The sequence below is a fragment of the Loxodonta africana genome, chromosome 5 (genome assembly GCF_030014295.1).
Source record: "Loxodonta africana isolate mLoxAfr1 chromosome 5, mLoxAfr1.hap2, whole genome shotgun sequence".
Taxonomy (NCBI): domain Eukaryota; kingdom Metazoa; phylum Chordata; class Mammalia; order Proboscidea; family Elephantidae; genus Loxodonta; species Loxodonta africana.
Genome location: NC_087346.1, coordinates 96,088,294 through 96,111,346, shown reverse-complemented (window position 1 = coordinate 96,111,346; position 23,053 = coordinate 96,088,294).

Sequence of the window (23,053 nt, the reverse complement as noted above, 5' to 3'; positions counted from 1 at the left end):
GAAGCCATCTGATTCAGGACTTTTTGGGGGGAGGTTTTTCATCACTAATTCAATCTCTTCACCTGGTATGGGTCTGCTGAGACGTTCTATTTCCTCTTAAGTCAGTTTGGGTAAGTCGTGTGCTTCTAAGAATTTGTCCATTTCATCTGGGTTATCCAGTTTGTTGCTATATAGTTGTTCATAATGTTCTGTGGGTTTTTTTTTTGTGAATCAGATCTTATTTTTCAATTTTCATGTGTTAGCCATGTTTTTCTTTACATAGCTTAATCTAAAGCTTAGATTAAATTAACTTTCAATTTTTAATTAAACAATCTATACTGAGACATGAAGTATTTCTGTCTAGTTCGTGAGACCTAGAGGAAATTATACTAATTGGTAGTGCATTGCTTTGTACATCATACATGATTCATATATACCTATAAATTAATGAAAATATAAAAAAAAAATTAAATTTCCATTTTCATCCAAAATAAAGCAAGTTTTACATCCTCCATTTAATGCTTTCCTTCTAAGTAGTCACTTTGCTCAAAATTATTTCTATAAGCTTTTTTAAAAAAAGTCTTTCATATTAAGTTTGCTAATTAGAAATGAAACTCATTTAACTGATAGAATAATCTCATTTGATACAATACCCTTCCTTCCTTGTCTCTGTTTTCTTTTGTTTCCCTTCACTCTCCCATTCCCCTTTTCATTTCCCGCGCTTTACCATAGACCTAACTGTCTTCTCCTTAGGATGCTGTGATTATATGTAAGTGTGTTCTTTTGTCTGAAATGTCTGCTGACTCCTTAGTGCTATAAGTGGATCTTATTAAGTGATGCATTGAGACATCGAATAGCCAAACTGTGAGTTGAAGAATCTCTGCTCTTACGTACAAAAATAAATAAATAAATGAATAAATGATTTTAAAGGCAGCCATGCAAACAAATTCAAAAACATATATATGATGGTATGTTTTTGTTTTTGGTCTCAGTTTACATGAGGGCAGTACAAACAGCTTCCAATAAACACAGTTGTATTTTTTTATAATTTAAAAGAATGCTAGTGTTTTGTTCACTTAGTCAGTCTTGTTAGGTTCTTTGTTCTTTAGGTAGGGGTGATACAAACATGAAAAAGGGATAGTGCCTGTTCTTAAGCAATTTATATTACAGTGTAGGGTTCACTACAGTAGAGGAATACACAGAGAGTTATGGGGAAAACTGGGAAAATGTGATTGGTTCTGTATGTGGTAGAGTGGGTCTGGCGATATGAGGGAAACTGTGTGTAATTAATGGTGCTTGAATGTCAGAATGTACTTTCCAAATGGAAGAAAGAAGACCTAAACGGTAATAACCTTTGTAGGAAATCTGTGCTATCATTTTCAATGATGGTTCAAACATGTAAAACATTTGAAATACAGAATGTTCGTGTTCTTCAAAAACCAAGGGGAAAAGTGCCCTATGTTAACAGCCAATAAATATTGAAAGAGTATGCTTGATTTGTTGAGAGAATTGTTATATGCGGAAAATGCAAGCAGTTGTTAAAAAATGGTTTTTAATTGCCTGTCCATGTATTCAGGCCTGCCATTTAAATATGGACTTGGATTGATCTTGTTTTACAAAACCTCTCTAATTAGCCAAATATGAGTGGACACTCACTAGACAAAATACATGTTCCATTGATTTAATGTTTTTAAATCCCAGGACAAAATATAATGTTTCTATTAGTTAATATTTTTCCACTAAATTCTGTTTTCATATTAAGTTTTAATATAGCTAGTTGTACTCAGTAGTGACTTTTTAAAGTAGAGCTCAATTTTAATTATAGGCTATTTACTTTCTGCCCCATATCTAATTTCTTATCCATTTTGGAAGAGATTGTAGATTAGAGAATGGATTTTGTTATTTTGGTACATATATGGTAACTTAACCTTCTACTAATAACATACTAAATATTAAATATGGTAATAAATTCATTAATGCAACTAATGCTTATATAAAGCTCTTACACTGACTCTAGAAAATTTGAACATTGTTATGACTGGTTACAGAACCATTCAACAACTTACATTCAGAAAAAGAGATTTTTAAAGATACTGCTTGTTTTGTTGTATAGAGTCTAGAATGCTAATTGTTAGTTTAATAATATGAAAAACAGAATAGTATTTTGACAATTTTAAGAAAATGAAGAAAAAGTGTAAATCTAACTTAAGTTCTTTTTTGTTTATTTCTTTCTAGCGTCTTAAATCTGAATTTAATTACCATAATCACAGTATTGGTGGGTGCATGCGTAAATACATAACCCATTGCCCTTGAGTTGATTCCGATTCATAGCTACCACATAGGGCAGAGTAGAACTGCCCCATGGGTATCTGGGGAGCAGTTTGGTGAATTCGAATTGCTGACCTTTTAGTTAGCAACTGAGTTCATAACTGCTTCACCACCAGGGCTCCAAATACACAGAGCGTGTATATATTTATGTGTGTGTGTTCTTATCTAGCAAGATATACTGAGGTGCATGCCATTTTTTTTTTTCCGCAATAGCTCTTTAATGGTACAAGTGATTACACATGACCTAAGGGCTTTTTTTTTTAAGGGCTTAGGTAGAAGGGGCCTATTGCAAGAAACCAGAAAATTTCTTGGAAATCTCAGGATTTATCTTAACTCTATTTATTTAAATTTATTTTAAATTCATGGATTCTTTTAATTAGGAAAATAGCTTTTCCCAGCAAACCTTAAATTAGATGATATAGTAAATTAGATGGTACAGAAAGATGTGTTACATGTATCCTGAATTCCCCTTTTTCTACTGTGGTTCTACTGAGATACTCCAAGAATTGCGGGAAAAAATGTACTGGCAAATCATCAGAAATACAAATATCTATTTGAATAATTCTGCAACTGTGCACATAAATTGAAATACTTTTTTTCTCATCATCTAATTAAATCATTTCTTTTTGTTTACAGAAATGTTTGATTTGGTAAATTGGAGGAAAAAAAACATGGATTTTTAGCAACCGAAGAGCAAATTAAGGTAATTAGTAGATTATTGTTGCCAATTTTATTTGTTAAAAATTGAAAATGTTTTCAATATTATATTTATATTTAAGTTAGTGTCTGCTTTCATAAATCTTTATCTTATTAAAAGTTTAGCAGCTTTATGAGTTACTGAAATAGAATTTTATGTGGTTTTAGAAAATGAACTGTTCTTGTAAACAAATATGGAAAGAGTATAGTTCAAGTGTTTGCTGCTGTGAGGAAATATTCCCTAGAAGTATGAAAAACATATGGGCTAAAGAGCCCGTCAGCCTACCAAAAGGTCATCGGTTTGAATCCAGCAGCCACTCTGCGGGAGAAAAGACCTGGCTATCTGCTCCTGTGAAGATTACAGCCTAGGAAGCCCTATGGGGCAGTTCTACTCTGTTCTGTTGGGTTGCTATTAGTTGGGATATACTCGAGGTACACAACAGCAACAACAATAGCTCTCTACCTTTTTAGGAAGGCAAGTATGATATGTTAATTGCTGAACTATTTAATATGGAATGGCTATACTGAGATTTTTTTTTTAATTGGTGCACATATACCAATACAACATATTAAAATTATCTTTGTTTAATTATTTCTATTTGCTGTCAATTACATATTCATTAGACAGCACTGGTGGTGCAGTGGTTAAGAGTTCGGCTCCTAACCAAAAGGTCAGCAGTTCAAATCCACCAGCTGCTCCTTGGAAACCCTGTCAGCGGTTTTACTCTGTCATATAGGGTCACTATAAGTCGGAATCAACTTGACAGCCACAAGGTTGTATTGTGCAGTCAACAATAAACTTGGAATTCTCTCTTTTTTTGAAGGTGGTTGTTGTTATTAGTTGCAATTGAGTTGATTCTGACTCATGGAGACCTCAAGGTACTGAAGTTAATTTCTGTAAAGTAACTTTGTGATAGCTGGAATATAAATTATTATGTACTTCAAAAAAACCCTTACTTACAGACCTAAAATACAGAAATATCAACCTTCTTAATACGGTTCCTCGTATTAAAATGATTTGTATTTAATTTTGAATTGTTGATATAATTGTTAAATATTATAAATTACTATCCATCTATTTTCAAAGATTCTATATTATTCTCATTGCTTTAAGAGTGCTGAGTGACTTAAGACTGTCAAAACTTCAAAGTTGCCTGTGTAGACACCGAATTTTCCAGTTGCTACTCCTCCTTTTAAATATCTTTGTCTTAATTTGTTTGTTATGGCTCTCCTTTCCACATTCGTTTACTTATGCAGACAAATTAATACCATTCCCATTTTCCAGAGTAGATATGATTAGATCACTGTTATTTGTACTTATTAGATTATTTATGCATTAATATATGAATTTCAGAGATAATCTCCTACTGACTTGAATAAGAAATAGTTTAGTTAGTATTCAATGTTAGTGAAATAAAAAATGAAAATAGGCTCATTAAATTATTTTAAAAAATTTATTCAAACAGGACTTAGAAACAGATGTGTCAGGTGGGAGCAGTTAGTTCATTTTTGCTGGAGGATCCTGTAACCTTCATTGAAAGCCTTAAAATTCACTGAGGGGCTGTTGAGGCAGAGAAGATGAGGTCATGCATTCCAGGCAAACAGAATAGCATGTAAAAGGGTACATAAAAGAGCAAGGGATGGCCATTGAATGATTGATATTTTCAATGCGGCTGCAGGATTACATATATGGTCAGACAATGTCAGGAAATAAGTCTGGAAAAGTAGGTTTGAAACAGCCCGTGAAATACCAAATTTGCCATATTAAAGTTTAATTTTATAGCCTAGATGTCTCCAAAGTGCTCAGTGATATGTATGAGGTATGGGAATAAAATTTTAGAACCTCTTCTGATATGTCATTTCATTAAGAGATATGAGAAAGAATTAAACTTATACTATTTATCATAACGATTGCTAACCCTTTGCTGTCGAGTTGATTCCAACTCATAGAGACCCCAAAGAACAGAGTAGGACTGCCCCATAGGGTTTCCATGGAGCGCCTGGTGGATTCAGACTGCCAACCTTTGGGTTAGCAGCCATAGCTCTGAACCATTACACCACCAGGGTTTCCAGAGTCCCAAATATTAGATTTCTGGGGTAATCATAAGGATTTTTATATTTGTGAATAGTAAAATTGTTTTTTTTTTTTTAATGGATATATAATACATATCTCATAAAATTTACTTTTTTAAGTATGCAGTTCAGTAGTTTTTAGTATATTCAGAAGGCTGTGAAACTACCACTGCTATCTAATTCCAGAATATTTTCATCAGTCCAAAAAGAAGTGTCCTACCTATTAGCAGTCACTCCCTGTTTTCCCCTGTCCCATCCCCTGCCAACCACTAATATACTTTTTGACTCTATGGGTTGGTGTATAAACATATTCATACAATATGTGATCTTTTGTATCTTGCTTTGTTAACTTAGCATAACGTTTTCCAGTTTAATCCATTTTGCAGTATGGGTTAGTACTTTGTTTCTTTTTATGGCTGAATAATATTCCATTGTATGTATATACCACATTTTATTTGTCCATTGATCAGTTTTAGACATTTGGGTTGCTTATAATTTTTGTCTATTATGAATAAAGATTGAGCCCTGGTGGCACAGTGGTAAAGAGCTTGGCTGCAAAATAAAAGGTCTGCAGTTCTAATTCACCAGCTGCTCCTTGGAAACTCTGTGGGGCAGTTCTATTCTGCCCTATAGGATAGCTATGAATAAAGATCTCACTTTGAGGGCGAAGGTATGCCTGACCCAAGCCTTGGTATTTCAACCACCTCATATGCATGTGAAAGCTGAACAATGAATAAGGAAGAATGAAGAATTGATGTTGTTGAATTATAGTGTGGGCAAAGAACATTGAATATGCCATGGGCTGCCAGAAGAATGAACAAGCCTGTTTTGGAAGAAGTGTAGCCAGAGTGCTCCTTGGAAACGAGGATGATGAGACTTGTCTCACATATTTTTGGACATGTTATCAGGAGGGATCCATCCCTGGAGAAGGACATCATGTTTGGTAGGGTAGAAGGTCAGCAAAAAAGAGGAAGACCGGAAGACCCTCAATAAGATGGCTTGACACAGTGGTTGCAACAATGGGCTCAAAAATAGCAATGATTTTGAGGATGGAGCAGGACCAGGCAATGTTTTGTTCTGTTGTGCATAATGTCTCTATGAGTCAGAACCTACTTGACAGCACCTAACAACGACAACAGTGAATAATACTGCTAAGAACATTTGTGTACACGTGTTTGAGTAGACAGATATTCATTTTTCTTGGGTATATACCTAGGAGTTCCTGGGTTGTATGATAACCCCACATTTAACCTTTTAAGTAACTAGCAATCAGTTTTCCAAAGTGACTGTACTTTACATTCCTATCAGAAACATATGAGGGTTCCAATTTCTTCACTTCCTTGATGGAACTTGTTATCATCCATCCTTTTGATTATAGCCATGTTATGGTTGTGAAATGGTATCTCATTGGAGTTTTGATGGCAGCTTGTTTTTTAGAGCATTTTAGATTAATGATACTACATGTGTCTGTTTAAGTACATTTATAGAATTACTGTGAAATTTTAACTAGGCTTACCTTTACACTTATACAATTGCCTTTATGTAGTCTTACATAAAAAAATTACAAAATTATGTTATTTGATTAATACATGCCCAAGTCAACAATAAAAAAGGGCAGAGTTGATGTTTTGCCTACTCCTATATATTTGCTGGGATCATGGCTATTTGTCAGCTTGAGTATATGGTATCAATGTGGGTAATATACTCAGATTTATTAATGAGCTAGCCACAACCTTAAAATAATCCAGGAGACTGTCTTATACTATCTGTGATTAAATTTTTCGTATGAGTACATTTTATCTTGAGATATTAGTTAATAATATTATACAGCATTGAAAATGGCAAGACTTTTAATAAGTAAATACTTGGAGCATAAATGTAAACTTATCTGGCTTTTTAGGGTCTTTAAAGTCTTGTTCAATCTAGAAATTTACAGATTTTTACTAAACTTTGTCATAAATGTTTAGAATTATTATTTGAGATTTTCTGCAGGGAAGCAAAAAAAAGCCATTGGAGACACTCTAGTTCTTCCTGCTGTGGTAAACACGACTGAAATCACGTGTGAAAAATGATATAGCAACAGCTAAAAATCCTAATCACTTCTGATTATAAAGGACCAGAATAGACACAGACACACACACGAGCAGAAGACAGAAGTCATGTGAGGATCATTTACAAGTTAAGGAACCAAGGAACACCCAGGGATAGTGACAAGGAAGGAATGAACAAGGCTGAGGCCCTGATTCGACTTTTAGCTTCCAGAACTGTGAGAAAATAAATTTCTATTCTTTAAAGCAATGAACTTATTTCATTTGTGTTACAGCAGCACTAAGTAACTAATACAGAGTTTAACAGAGTGGGGATGCTACTCTAACAAATACCTAAAATCTGGAAAGGGCTTTGTAATTGTGTAATGGGTGGAGGGTGGAGGGATTTTGATGTGCTTCATAATAAGAGCCTAGATTGTCTTGAAGAGACTGTTGGTAGAATTATGGAAAATTAAGGGCAATTCTGATGGGAGCTCAAAAGGAATTGAGAGCTGTGGAGAAAGCTTCCATCATCATGAATGATGTCAGGAGCAGTTTGTAGATCAATAGGATTGTTGAAAAAAGTATGAGGAGCAGGGGTTGCAGCTTCCCTGGTTTCTAAGGGTCAGGCCACCACTTCCTTGGTTTCAAAGTGTGGAGCCGTTGCCACTATAGTGGGGTTGCTGCCACTTCTGTTTCAGAGGGTGGGGCTGCCTTTCTGGTGGGCCAAGAGAGTGGGACCACCACACAAAGCTGAAGGGGTGGCACTGTCATACCAGTGGGTACTTGTGGAATTTGTTTTATAGCAGCATTAGGTAACTAAGACACCCACTATCAGCCTTTGGCAACCTCTAGATTCTGTTTTAATATTACAGAAAAAAAAAAAAAAAAAAGATTAGAAGCAGAGTGAAGAGTGATAATTCTGGAGACAAACTCTATATATGACCTTATGTGTACTACTTATCCTCTCTGTGCCTCAATTTTATCATGTATAAAATGGGATTAACAATATCAATTACGATATAACATTTAGAATAGAGCTAAGTAGGTATTAAATAGTCATAAGTATAAAATAAGCTACAGTTTTTTGACTCCCCAAAATAAAGATGTACTGGAGAAGATATATTTCCTACAGCAAATGACTTTTTTTTTGAAAGTACAGAACCACAAAGTGTAAACCCGAAGTTTCTAAAATAATAAAACCTACTCAAACACAATCACTCTCCCAGAAGTTACTGCTACAGCATTGGTTTTAGTTTTTGGCTTCGTTCTTTCAATTCTTTAGGCACAGTTGTTTGCAGCAACCTTTGAATCCTCTTCCTCGCACATCCATCAGCATATTCTCTTTCATTACTTATGAGCACCTCGTTTGTTACTACCTTGGTCCAAATTACAATTCCCTTGTGCCTATATAATTGCAGTAGCATCCTAGCTGTTTTCCTTCCCCGTGTTCTTGCTCCTCTGTTTTCCCTGTAGAACAACCAGATACCTATTCCATCTTTGACCTCCTCTTTGACCTCCTCTATCCCCCAGCAACCCTGGATTCATTGCCATTCACTGAATATGGAGGTTGCTTCTATCTAAGACCCTTTCCTGTATTGTTTTGTCTACCAATCACTTTCTCCCCAGTTATTCATGTGGCTTGTTCCCTAGACTTCAAATATCTTCTTTCTGTGGCCTCCCCTGAACATCCTATTTAAAATTGAAACTGTCCGGGAACATTTCTGACCTTCTCTCCTGCTAAAATTTTCTCCAGGATACATGTCACTGCATTATATGTAATGTTGTTTATTGCCTCTTCCCATTAGTCAACACATTCTAAATATTTCTTCTCTATAGCATCTTTTTAATTTCCATTTTTATGTGTGTTTTATATTTATAAATATACTACTGCTCTTGCTCATGGATTTACATATTAGAGAGAGAACTCTGGAAGCGGCATGGGTGACTAACTAGAGGCAGGTGGATTCTCTAGGAAATATTTGCAGTAACTCAGATGAGGTATAATGAAAATCCAGTTAAGAGAACAACAGTGGGGGTTGTATGGTAGTAACTTACTTGGGAATATTTAGCAGATAAAATTGACAAGACTTAGTGACTGAAATATCATCTGAGTCGTGAGAGAAAAAGTTGAAAACAGGGTTGAGTCTTAGGTTTCAAACTGGCAGTAAGGTGGCTGGCGTGGTCATTTACTGAGGTATGTAGGGAACAGGATTTTTTTGTTTATATGTTTGTTTTTTACACAAATTATTTTTCAGAGCTAGATGTTCATTTTTATCTCTACGTAGGAGTGATCTCTACAAACGTACAGACTTGAACCGAAGGTCATTAATTGTCTCACATCTTTATCCATTTATTTATAAAAATTGTTTAAAAAGTACGTTTGGTTTGCTACGAAATTACATTTTCTAATTAATTTCAAAACCACAGCCAGAAAATGCAGGATAGAAAAACTGGCCATGGGCAGAGTAAAAGCCCATTAATTATTCAGACAGTCATTCCTGCTTCTTCCATTCTTGTAGATACAGTGGCTGTCAGAATCTGTCAGCTGTATAGTTAGTGCCCTTCAGAATTTACATGTGCATAAATGGTGACCTTTGGAAATCTTCATGAAGATAAGTCTGGCATTCGAATGATAGCTGCCAGTCAGTTGAGCAAAGTGAACAGTGTCAGCTACTGCTTGTGCCACCGAATTGGCCACAAAGCAGCAGATAGCAAAGGAAGTACGTATGTGACAACAATAAAATACAATTGTAACAAAGTTATACAAGGGTGAATGGAAATATAACCAATTACTGAATGTCCTTGGATCAGTATTTTTGCTGTGTGTAACTTTTCTCACTAAGCGTTTCTCTTAAAATGTCTTAAAATTTAGTAATTTTAAAGTAACTATTAGATTTTTACATTATAAAATTAATGCATAGTCATTATAGAAAATTTAAAAAATATTGCAAAGAATAAAAGAGAAAATCAATGTTTTCATAATCTTATCCTAGAGGCAGTCATGGTTAACATTTTGGTATAAATTTCTTAGTTTTTTATAACTTAATAAATATACATAAACATTTATAGTCATATATTTGTAGGTACTTTTGCTAACATTCTACTGTCATAATTTTTTGTCATATGCTTTCTTTTACAATATTTTGTCAACATTTTGATGACATTATAAATTCTCTTTTCACATAATTTAAGAGTTTCAAAGTATATCATTGTATTGATATACTCTAGTTCTTTTTAACCAATTTCTACTCTTTTGTATTTGGGCTGTTTTCAGTATTTTACTCATAATACACACTACTGAGGTAAACATACATTTATATAAATATTTGGGTCCATAAATGATTATTTCTTTAGATTTTTAGCAATGGAGTTACTCAGTCAAAAGCTTTTGATACATATTGTTAAAGCTTCTTTCCAGAAAGTTTGTACCAGTTTTCACTTCTACAAGCTATCAATTTACCACATCCTCACCTTCGTTGCTGTAATAATTTTAAAATGTATTTAAACTGTTTGATATAAGTTTGTTATTGAGGGAATGTAATACTAAATCTTTATATAAATTGGAAAAAACATTTTCAAGAAAAAATATCTCTTATTTGATTATTGTTATAAATTGTAATTTCTATGCATAGTAACATGTCACTTATCACTTACCTAGCCAGTCAACCTAAACCTAAACCACTCATATTTCATAATAGTACTAGGTATCTAAAATAAGAAAGCAAAAAATATCAAAAATGAAAACTATGGGCATTCAAAATAATTATATGTAAACCATATATAAGAAGGACTGGCTGCCTGGACAAACAAGTCTCATTCCTCATCTCTTGTCTCTTTTTACAGAACATATCTGCCTATTTTAGTAACACATGACTTTTTCTGTTTTAGAAATCCAGGTAGTGACCACCATAAGTTTTGGAATGCAACTAGCACTCCTTTAGTTTTTTTTTTTTTTCAGCCTGGACAATATCTGAACTTGTTCTTTAAGTGAGCACTTCAGAGGTTAAAAAAAAAAAAAAAAAGAAAAGAAAGATAAGTTGAGAACAGATATTGTGAGTAGAAAATATAAAGCTTTCTATTTATGTAGTAGTTAATTAATATTAAGTTTGGAAGACATGTGGTAAGTGTTCTATTTCAGACAACCTCTAGGAAAATTGTGATGTTAATTTACCATTAGGAGCCCTAGTAGGGCAGCGGCTAACCTGAAGCCCTAGTAGCACTTGCTCCTAACCTGAAGGTTGGCTGTTCGAACCCACCAGCCACTGTGTGGGGGAAAAGACCTGACAATTTTCTTTCATGAAGATTATAGCCTAGGAAACCCTTTGGGGCAGTTCTACTCTGTCATGAAGGGGTCCTGTTGTTGCTGTTGTTGTTAGGTGCTATCGAGTCACCTGCAACTCACAGCGACCCAGTAGGACAGAGTAGAAATGTCTCATAGGGTATCCAAGGAGCAGCTGGTGGATTTGAACTGCCAACCTTTTGGTTAGCAGCTGAGCTCTTACCCGTGCACCACCAGGGCTCCATAGGGTCCCTAGGAGTCAGAATTGACTTGATGGGAACCAACAACTTACCATTATTTTGCTTTTCTGTGGGTAATTCCTGTACTAGCCATGGTCCAATTAGAATTTCCTGCCTTCATCCTTGTTCTTGACCATACCTTCTTTATCTTCAACTGTCCACTTCTCCCTCTAAGCCATGGCATTGAAAAAGATTATGGTGGCTCAGAATTACTGCTTGTTTTTGCCTGAATCAGCAATATTATATTGAATAAAAGGAGATCCGCTCTGAGCTATAAATAATTATAGATGAGTGTTTTTTGCCATAGGTGAAAACAGTTCATTATTGGCTATTGATTTCATTTTTGCAGGATCAGGGAGGGGATTATTTATGATTTGTTTTCATTGCACTATAATGTACCTACATTTGAATTTATCACTTGTGTTTGATGAGTTTTGACAAACATATATAAATGTGAAACTACCAGTGTTATCTATATACTTTTTTTTTTCCTCTGTATTTATATTTCTGCCTTCAGTTTTTTTTTTTTTTTTTCCTGGTATATAGTTCTGTGAGATTTCAGACCTTTATAGACTTGTGTAACTATCACCACAAATAAGGTACAGAGCAGTTCATCACCTTAAAAATTCCCTCATGCTGCCCCTTTGTAGTCATATTCTTCTTCTGCCTCTAACCCCTGGCAACCACTGATCTGTTCTGTGTTCCTTCATTTTTATCTTTTTAAGAATGTCATGTAAATGAATTGTAGAGCATGTGGCCTTTTTAGACTGAGTTTTTTCATTTAACAAAATGCCTTTGAGATTCATCCATGTTGTTGAGTGTATCAACAATTCAGCTTTTAACTCCTGAGTAGTGTTCCATTGTATGGATGTATCACGGTTTGTTTATCCATCTACATGTAGAAAAACATTTGGATTGTTTCTTGTTTTGAGCGTTTATAAATAAAGTTGCAGTAAGCATTAATGTGCAGATTTTTTTTTTTTTTTTTGTGAAGGTAAATTTTCCTTTCTCTAGGGTGAGTATCCAAGAGTGGGATTGCTGGGCCATATGGTGAGTGACATCTTTTACTTTTCCTTGTGAGTGCATCTTGTTTTCCTCTGGTAAATGATAGTAAAACAATTAACTGCAGGAGCTATGGCTTAAGTGTTTTCACCTCTGGTTGTAATACTCAACTCTTTTATTCTAAGTGAAGTTCTTTTTTTTTTAGCATACAAAAGACCTTCATTGAGAAAATATTTTACAATGTATTCTAACATATTGGGTCCTCTAGTATCTAAGACCCAGCAGATTAAAGTCAATAAATTGTAAAAGAATAGAAAAATTAAAAGCTAAAGAGAACCTGACAACAGATATTAAAAATAGGAACCAAGTAACCATTAAAAGTTATCATGAAAATTTTAGTAAATATAGCAGGCAGATCTACTTTGTGTCGGAGCAAAGTTTCCCTATTTTTCTAAAACCCTCTGCTTTATCCACAGTTTTCAAACGTGGTTCCCATTAGGAAGAACTTAGATCAAGTTACTTTTTACTCTAGACCAGGTCTTACCAATAACTTGCTGTGAGACCCAGGGCACATCATAATCTCTCTGGATTCTAGTATTCTCATTTGTCCAATTAGAGATGGCAAGACTAGACTATCCATAAAGGACCTTCTTGCTCTAAAAAAAATATGATGCTGCAATTCAATGATGATCTTAGGTCATTAATAAGAAAAAAATTAGTTTCTGTGTGTATTTAATATACTTTGTCTGAAGACATGGATATTTACTATATTTTGTAAAAAGACTATTAAAAATATTTTCTAAAACCCAGTTTTGGTACTTGAGAAAAGCCCATTAAGTATCCCAGAAAATCTGAATAAATAGAATTATTAATTTTTCTTAGGGTTTTGCAAAAGTTTAATATTTTGAAAAAGCCTAGATGTTTGTTTCATATTAAGAAAATAAATGGGTAAAAGTAACTCCATATTTTCAATTTTTAATAGTATGGGATTTAATCGAGCATTGTGTTTTCTATATTTACTAGTTTTGTTCACAATAACAATTTATTAGTGCCTTTTTTTCCATAATTATGAAACACAAGCTTCATAATAAGTTCTCCACTGGTTGCAGAGTAAACATCCATTTTCTTTAAACAATTTCAAGCTTATATACTTAAAAGAAGAGGAGACTGATTAGAAGCATCAGTTTTGGTTATATTTGCTTAATATAGAATAATTGGAAACCCTGGTGGCGTAGTAGTTAATAGCTACGGCTGCTAACCAAAAAGTCGGCAGTTCAAATCCACCAGGTGCTCCTTGGAAACCCTATGGGGCAGCTCTACTCTGTCCTACAGGGTCGCTATGAGTGAGAATCCGACTCGACAGCAATGAGTTTTTTTTTTTTTTTCCAATGGGTATAGAATAACTACCACTACATTAAGTCAAATGTCATCATAAGAATAAAACATTAATTTTAAATTTAATTTACTTTAAAAGAAAAGTGCATTAGGTGAAAACTTATAGAGCAAATTAGTATGCCATTCACTAGTTTGTACATAAAGTGTTCCATGACATTGTTTTCATTCTTCACAATGTACCAGCACTCTCCTCATTTTTGTCCTGGTTTCCCTGTTTCCTTTCATTCTAAACTGTTAACCCTTCCTGCCTTCTCATCTTTGCTTTTGGGAAAATATTGCCCTTTTCATCTTGTATAATTGATCTAAAGAGCACTTTCCTCCCAGGTGTTAGTGTTTATTTTATGGGCCTGTCTGTGATTTGGCTGAAGGGTGGTCTCAGGGAATGGCTTCAGTTCCAGTTCAGAAGGGCATCTTCTGGCCATAGTCTCTGTCAGACCAGTAAGTCTGGTTGTCTTTGCAAATTTGATTTTTTGCTCTGCAGTTTTTTCCTCCTCTGTCCAGGTCCCTTGGTTGTGATCCAAGTCAGAGCGGTAGGTAGTGGTAGCTAGATATCATCTAGTTCTTCTAGTCTTGGGGTCATGTATGGTTTGGATCATGTGGTTCATTAGTTCTTTGGACTAATTGCTCCTTTGGGTCTTGGGTTTTCTTAATTCTTTGCTCCAGGCAATAAGAGACCAATAGCTGTATCTTAGATGGCCACTCGCAAGCTTTTAAGGCCCAAGACACCACTCACCAAAGTAGGATGCAGAACATTGTCTTTATGAACTATGTTGTGCCAATTGACATAGCCGTCTCCAAAATGTATGGTCATTCGACTTCAAGCCTAGGAACTTTGTCCAATACAGTGTTTGGCTATGTCTAAAAAGTTGCTCTGACTGTGGCCCTTGTGTGTTCTATTGTCTATATTAATATATAAGTAGCATCTACAGTTGTATATGTAGAAATATCCATCACCAAACCTATATCTGCAGGTTTATGTGTTCCCTTATGCCCTCTCACACCTCTTGGCATATATACCTTCCTATGTACCCATTTGTATATTAGTGTTTGTTAATACTATTGTTGCCGGATTGTCTATGCTATAGTAATTAGTGTTGTTGCCCTTTGTTCTTGCATTCCTCTCAGTATCCTCTCATACCTTGGGCATGTTTTGCTGACTTTACCCATATTATCTATTGCCTTTCCCTTTGATGGAAATGGGTTCATCAGTATTAACACATGTCTTCTATCTGTTCGGTAATTTTCCTTCCCTCCTCTCCCACTCCTGGTAAGCATCAAAGTTTCTTTTTTTTTGGTCTGTGAAAGTTTTCTTGTTTCTTTATAATTGTGATTTCATGCAATCTTTGTCCTTTTGTGATTTACTTATTTCACTCAGCACAATGTCCTCCAAATTCATCCATTTCGTGAGGTGTTTCACAGATTTGTCACTATTCTTTATCATTGTAGAGTGACTATTCTATTATGTGTATATACCACAGTTTAATTCATTCATCAGTTGATGGGCACTTAGGCTGTTTCCATATTTTTGCTATTGTGAATAATGCTACAGTGAACATGGGTGTGCATGTGTCTATTTGTGTCATAGCTCTTATTTCTTTAAGGTATATACCTAGGAGTGGATTGCTGGGTCATATGGTATTTTTATTTCTAGCTTCTAAGGAAGCACCATACCATTTTCCAAAGTGGTTGGACCATTTTACATTCCCACTAGCAATGTAAAAGACTTTCAGTTTCTCTACAACCTCTCCAACATTTGTTAATTTTGTTTTTGTTTTTTATTAGTGCCAGTAATGTCAGGGTGAGATGGTATCTCATTGTAATTTTGATTTGCATCTCTCTAAAGGCTAATGATTGTGAGCATTTCTTCATGTGTTTGTTACCTGTCTGAATGTCATCTTTGGTGAAATGTCTGTTCATGTCCTTTTCCTGTTTTTTTTTTTTTTTTTTAATTGAGTTGTTGGTATTTTTGTTGTTGAGTTGTTGAAGTTTTCTATAGATTTTAGGGATTAGACCCTTCTTGGATATGTCATAGCCTAAAATTTTTCTTAGGCTGTAGGTTTACTCTTTTGGAGAAGTCTTTTGATAAGCATAAGTGTTTAATTTTTAGAAGATCCGATTTATCTAGTTCATCTGCTTCTTGTGCATTTTTAGTTAAGCTTGGTATTTTATATTTCTGTCATATATTAGAGCCCCTAGCACTGTCCTGGAGCCCTGGTGGCACAATGGTTAAGAGCTACTACTGCTAATCAAAAGGTTGGCAATTTGAATCCACCACCCTCTCCATGGAAACCCTATGGGGAAGTTCTACTGTGTTCTGTAGGATTGCTATGAGTTGGAATTGACCCAACGGCAGTGGATTTGGCTCAAGAGCATTGTCCCTGTTTTTTCTTCCATGATCCTTATAGTTGTAGGTTTTATATTTAAGTCTTTGATCCATTTTCAGTTAGTTTTTGTGTATGGTATGAGGTATGGGTCCAGTACCATTTGTTAAAGAGACTGTCTTGTCCTCATTAATGGACTTTGGCCCTTTGTCAAAGATCAGCTGACCACAGGTGGATGGATTTACATCTGGATTCTCAATTCTGTTCCATTGGTCTATGTGTCTGCCATTGTACCAGTACCAAGCTGTTTTGACTACTGTGGCTGTATAGTAGGTTCTAAGATCAGGCAGTGTGAGGCCTCCTATTTTGTTGTTCTTCTTCAACAGTGCTTTACTTATCCAAGGTCTCTTTCCTTTCCATATAAAGTTGGCGATTAGTTATTCTACCTTATTAAAGAGTGCTGTTGGGATATGGATCAGGATTGCATTGTATCTGTAGATTTCTTTTGGTAATATTGGCATTTTCACAATATTGAATCTTCCTATCCAATAGCATGGTATATTTTTCCCTTTATATAGGTGCTTTTTTGTTTCTTGCAGCAATATTTTTATTCAGTACATATTATACTAGTGTCTGGTGTGTATAAGCCTGCTATTGTCTTCTGAAGTGATAATGTTGTCCTGACCTTGAGAAAATCATACACAACTACCTATGTTATTATATGCCAACTACTATAATAGAAACATGAGAAGAGAATAATTAATTCTGAATGAAAAACCAAAGAAAAACTTTGCAGAGGCTGTAGCATATGTGAAGGATTTCACTACTGAAGAACAGAATAGATATTCTAATCATGGTTTAGTTAGAGTATAATGGATAATCTGTTCTGGGAAGAATAAAAGTTTTCTGAATAATAAATAACCCAACACCCAGTGCCACTGAGTCGATTCCAACTCATAGTGACCCTATTGGACAGAGTAGAACTGCCCCAAAATAGGACATTCAATAAAGATAACCAAAAACCAAACCAAACCTGTTGCCATCAAATTGTTTCCGAGTCATGGCCACCCCGTATGTTACATAGTAGAACTGTTCCACAGGGTTTTCTTGTCTGCAATCTTTATGGAAGCACATTGCCTGTCCCTATTTCCTAGGCATCACTGGGTGGGTTCAAACTACCAACCTTTTTAGGTTAATAGTTGAGGACAAACCATTTATACCACTCGAGAATTAAGAGGGAGCTGAAACCCATTGCTGTTGATTCGACACCGACTCACAGCAACCTTATAGAACAGAGTAGAATTGCTCCATAGGGTTTTCAGGGAGCAGCTGGTGGATTCAAACTGCCGACCTTTTGGTTAGCAGGAGAGGAAACTTAAGTATACATTAAAAAAAAAAAAAAAATTAAGTCAATTCAAACTCATAGAGACCCTATAATGCAGAGTAGAATAGCCCTATAGGGTTTCCAAGGAGCATCACTTTTGGTTAGCAGCCTTAGCTCTTAACCTCTGCATCAGGGTTTCCACACATTGACAGGACCCTCTTAACATTATTTTATGCTTATTAGGGCTCTAAGTAAATAGGTCGGTGATAATGTTGTTTTAAGGACCATCTCTGTGAAAAATGCATTAAAAAAAAATTTTTTTTTTTTAAAGGAGATGTAAAATGACCAGATAATAAATCATGAAATGAAAGGCTAGAACTGATAGCTGTAGTTTTCAGGACCTGTTTACAAACACCAGCGCTCGCAGGACTGGTTAAAGTTCATGTGGTGAAATCCTTTCAATGCACTTTTATATACGCCTTTGAAATACATATTTTTAGAGCTTATTTGGCCCAGGAGAAACACATTTTTTTTTTTTAAAGCATACACTTTGCACCTAAATAAAACTTTCTTTCGTATCTTTCATATATATCCTATATAAATTATATGCAATATATATATATATTTTTTGACTCTTAAAATGTGTTAGTGGAAGAGAATTTAATTGCTTAAAAAAGAAAGAAAGAAATTGGATTTCTTGGTTTGGCTTTCTGCTGCCTTCAGTGTTCAGAGAACAATAATGCAATTAGCTAAAATGTTTATCCACAAAATTTAATTCCTGTGGAGTTATCTTCTCAAATTGCCTCTTACAAGTGTAATGCAAGCAAGCAGTTGTTTGCTGGCTTTGTTGCCAATAATTGTGAATGGCTAGATTTCTATAAAACTTCGTGGTAATGCATGTATAATCATGTAAGCCCTCCATTGTAAATTTGAAAGAAGAAACTAAATTTTGTAGACAAACACTTTGCATTAAACTCTGTCTTAGTGCTCTCAACCACAAGTGGAGAAACCCTGAGTGTTATTAATATTCCACAAATGACAATTTTAATGTATTTCTTTTGTCTTTTAATATAATTTCATCCCTGATAAAAGACACTGAATTGCCAATATTTTTGGATTGTCATTTTCTGGGTGATCTAGTGATAAGTAGTTGAAAATTAAAATTTGATGTTTATTCTATGCATAGTATAAATATCTAAAGAAAATGAATACTTCATATCACTACACCTGTGTCTGTAAATAGTACTGTAGTACTTCCTTGTGGTACCACTTTTGAAGAATTTGTAATAGGAAAAGAGTCGAGGAACCATACTATAAAACCTTTCGTATATATGTTTAGCTTCTACAAAGTTAGGGTTCCTAGACAACAGGTTATCCATGACATTTCTAATAACTTTATTTGGTTGTTCTATGTTATTTCAGGTGCTGTCTCTCTTTGGAGAGTCTTGATAGCACAGTGGTTAAGAGCTTAGGCTGCTAACCAAAAGGTTAGCAGTTCGAATCTGCCAGCCACTCCTATGGGACAGTTCTACTCTGTCCTATAGGGTCGCTATGAGCCAGAATCGGCTCGATGGCACACAACAACAATCTCTCTTTACTGAACCTTACTGAACTATTTTCTTGCTATAATTAAAATATACTATTACGATTAATCATAAACCATAAATATAATATAAATATGAAGGTTCTAATAGGTTATTGCACCCATCAAGCAACACAGTAGAACTAATTATAGCATTCATTTAAAAAATAGCCAAATATACAAATAAATAATAGCCAAATATATCCTATTTGAGATAGATCAGAAAATGACAAGATAGCTAAACATATTTTAGTTGACACAGGACCTCAATAAAATATTAAGGAACACATTTAATGTAACACAATTTGGAAAACATTGAATGGTGGGGAATAGCTCACCTGGACTGTTTAGAAAGAGTAACACTAATAGGTATATATTCCTGTATTCTGAGAAAGCATTGTGTTAACAGATGAATCAGGAACAATGAAATATTAGAGACTCTACCAAACTAACCACTGCAATTTGTAGTTATGAGGCCATAAGTTGAAGGCCACGTCTGAATTGAGAATGTTTTCAAATTGTATTTGCTCTAGCCTATTAGCTAAAGAGGGAAAGAATTTATGTGTGAAGTGCTTACCTTAGTGTGCCTATCAGTCAAATGCTTGACAAGTTTCCTGTACATACATGATGTTGTGACGAAATTCTTTTAGCTGTAGCTATAGTAGAAAGTGAACTTTAAGCAATGTTAAAAATCAAAAGCCATTATAATATTCCAGATATTCATATTTATGTTTACTATATTTAGAATGCATTTTTAATTGTAATGTTGGTCCATTTTTGCAATTAATAATGATGAAATCTTTCATATGAAAAAAGAAATTATTTACTGTGTTTGATAGTGCCCTAAACCTAGTGCCGTCGAGTCGGTTCCGACTCATAGCAACCCTGTAGGACAGAGTAGAACTGCCCCATTGAGTTTCCAAAGAGCACCTGGTAGATTCAAACTGCCAACCCTTTGGTTAGCAGCCATAGCACTTAATCACTACACCACCAGGATATTGCCCTAGAACAGTCAAACTGGGTCATTTTCAACCTTTATTGGAATCTACATATGTTACATTAAAACTATTTGTTACATTAATCTGGAAAGTGGGGTTCTTATTTTGACCTAAATTGGATGAATTATTGTCAGTTTGACTCAGTTGAACTGAGGTCTTGGGCAATTTTATCGTTTGCAGGGTTTTGATCTCTGATAACCTATAACATGGGCAAAAACACACAGTAACCAACCTTTTGGCTATTCAGTCACTTCCTTTTGTGTCACCTCCTACTTTCTTCCTAGGAAAGTATTTATTGAAATTATATAAATATAGTATAGTTGCTGTAAATTTACTAAAAACCTACATATTTTGCAGCTAATAAATTAGTTTATAAATTGACACTAATAACATCAATTTGTATAGGTATTTGACTTGCCTTTTTGGTCCTTGTAACAGTCAAATTCATAGTCAAATCACATTCATTGAGTGTCTCCTATATTCTAATCACTATGAAACGTATTTTCATGTAATTTTTAAATAATCCATTAGCCTAGTAGAGAAGATATTATTATTTCCACTGAGAGGAATGAGACTTTGATACAGTAGAATAAAGTTTTATATTCAATTGTTATTTTCTAATAGAAGTATATGTTCATAACATAAAGTAATATATATATATAACAACAGCAACAATTAAAAAAAAATGCAATTTCCAGAAGGTTACTCCTTGTAGAAAATGTCATTGAATTTTATATCATCCATTAGTCATTTTTACAAAATTATATGAAGTTAGGACTTTTAAATGGCAAATCTTTTTTTCTTCCTTGCAGATGGATACAGCTTCTGGGTTGTTTTATTTTTCCTGTTGTTAAAAATTTGCCCTCTTGTTCTCCTCACAAAACTCTGAATTTCCAAGGCATTTCATGGTCATTTTAATATCTTACCTCTTACACCCATCCTGTGAAGTAGTATTGCTGTTGTTGTTGGGTGCCATCGACTCATAGTGACCCTATATACAACAGAACAAAACAGTGCCTGGTGCTGTACCATCCTCACAATTGTTATGCTGAAGTCCATTGTTGCAGCCACTGTGTCAGTCCCACTCAGTGAAGGTGTTCCTCTTTTTCACTGGCCCTCTACTTTACCAAGCATGATGTTCTTCTCCAGCGACTTCACCCTCCTGACAACATGTCCAAAGCATGTGAGACATAGTTTCGTCATCCTTGCTTCTATGGATGTGAAGTAGCGCTTTTACAGAAAAAGTAATTAAGGAATATTATAGATACTAATGCAGCAAAGTTACCCTGCATTTTTTGTGGCCTGACTAGCATTAAACACAAAGAGTCGTCAAAGAAGATCTCTGAAAGGGTATGGGGAAGTAAGGGAAAAATATGAAAACACACATTCCCCTGAAGTCCTACTTTTTGAAACTCCTTTAGAACCCACTTTCTCCCTCAGGGAGTTTTGAATTTCATAACACCTTTCTAGCTCTTCATTCCTAGGGAGCTCTGTTATTTCCTCACCAACTTTTCCAACCACTTTTGTAGCATATAACTAGAACACCCGTGTTTCTTAAGATACAGGTCGAGACTAGTTCTGTTCTTTTCTTTGTATCCTATAAGTGCTATCTTTTCAGGCTCCTTAGGGGTATGTTGAGTCTCTTATGTCTAAGAATCATTATTTCAAAGAAGAGGTTTTAAGGCTTAGGTAAAAGATTCTACTTGTTTTCTGTATCTTACTCCAGAAATTTTTGAGAGTGTAGTTGTAAAAAAAAAATAGAATGGGTGAGAAATAAAGCAGCCACTGGAGAGCCACGCCACATCGTGCTTTAAACCAGTAAGTATAACTGAATATGGTAGACTTTGTAAACAGATGCACTCTTGAAATGTGTGGAGGGAACTGTTCCTCATATTATTTCAGAAATTTTTTTTTATCACACCCAGCAGGCTAGACTCTGAATGATGAAATGATAAAGTGATGTTGGTTTTGACGTATTGTACTTTGCTTTGAGAACAAGATCATAGATGAATGTTTCAATACAACTGTAGTCCTAAAAATTTGTCAGCCTCCTGTGTAATATGTCCAAGAATTAAAAATAACAAATATTGAAAATGAATATGAGAGCAAATAATTAGAAAAGAGCCTTTGGCACTGTAGGAAGAGAAAATATGATAATGTTATCTTTGACTTTTGGATTTTGCTCTACTGAAACAGTTCATTTTCGTAGACCCTGCATTAAGCATTGCAGAGTGAGAATGATGAGCTTTTGATAACGTATTGAGAGTTAATGGTACCACAGTCCAACTTAATAGTCTTTTTTCATTGAGATGTTACCTTATCTCTTTTTTATCTCTATTAAAACTTAAACTAAGGCACAGAAATTCACGTTTAAATAAAAGCACTATCTTCAGCCAAACTTGGTTAGCAAGTTCAATTTATGGTGACCACATCTGGCAAACATATTCGAATAAGTATTATTTCTTAAAATATGATTTTCCTTTATGCCTTTCCTGGCCTCCCTAGGTTTTGCTGACTACTCCACCTTTTTTAGTTCCTCTGTACTTTTATCCTCTAACTCCATTTATGGAATCTTTGGTAAAGAATACCATTTGTTTGCATGTCAGATTTCCTTGCTATATTCCTGAAATAGACACTGACGTATTCAGAGAATCCTTCAAAATTGAATATTTATTTAGAGAACCGAATCTGATCATATGTAGAGCGCATATAAGTGAAGAAATTATCTTTTCCTTGTCCTCTTGGTTCCCTTTTACTTGTGCTTTCTCTCCTGATACAACTGTGCTTCCCCTTCCCCCTCTCCACAC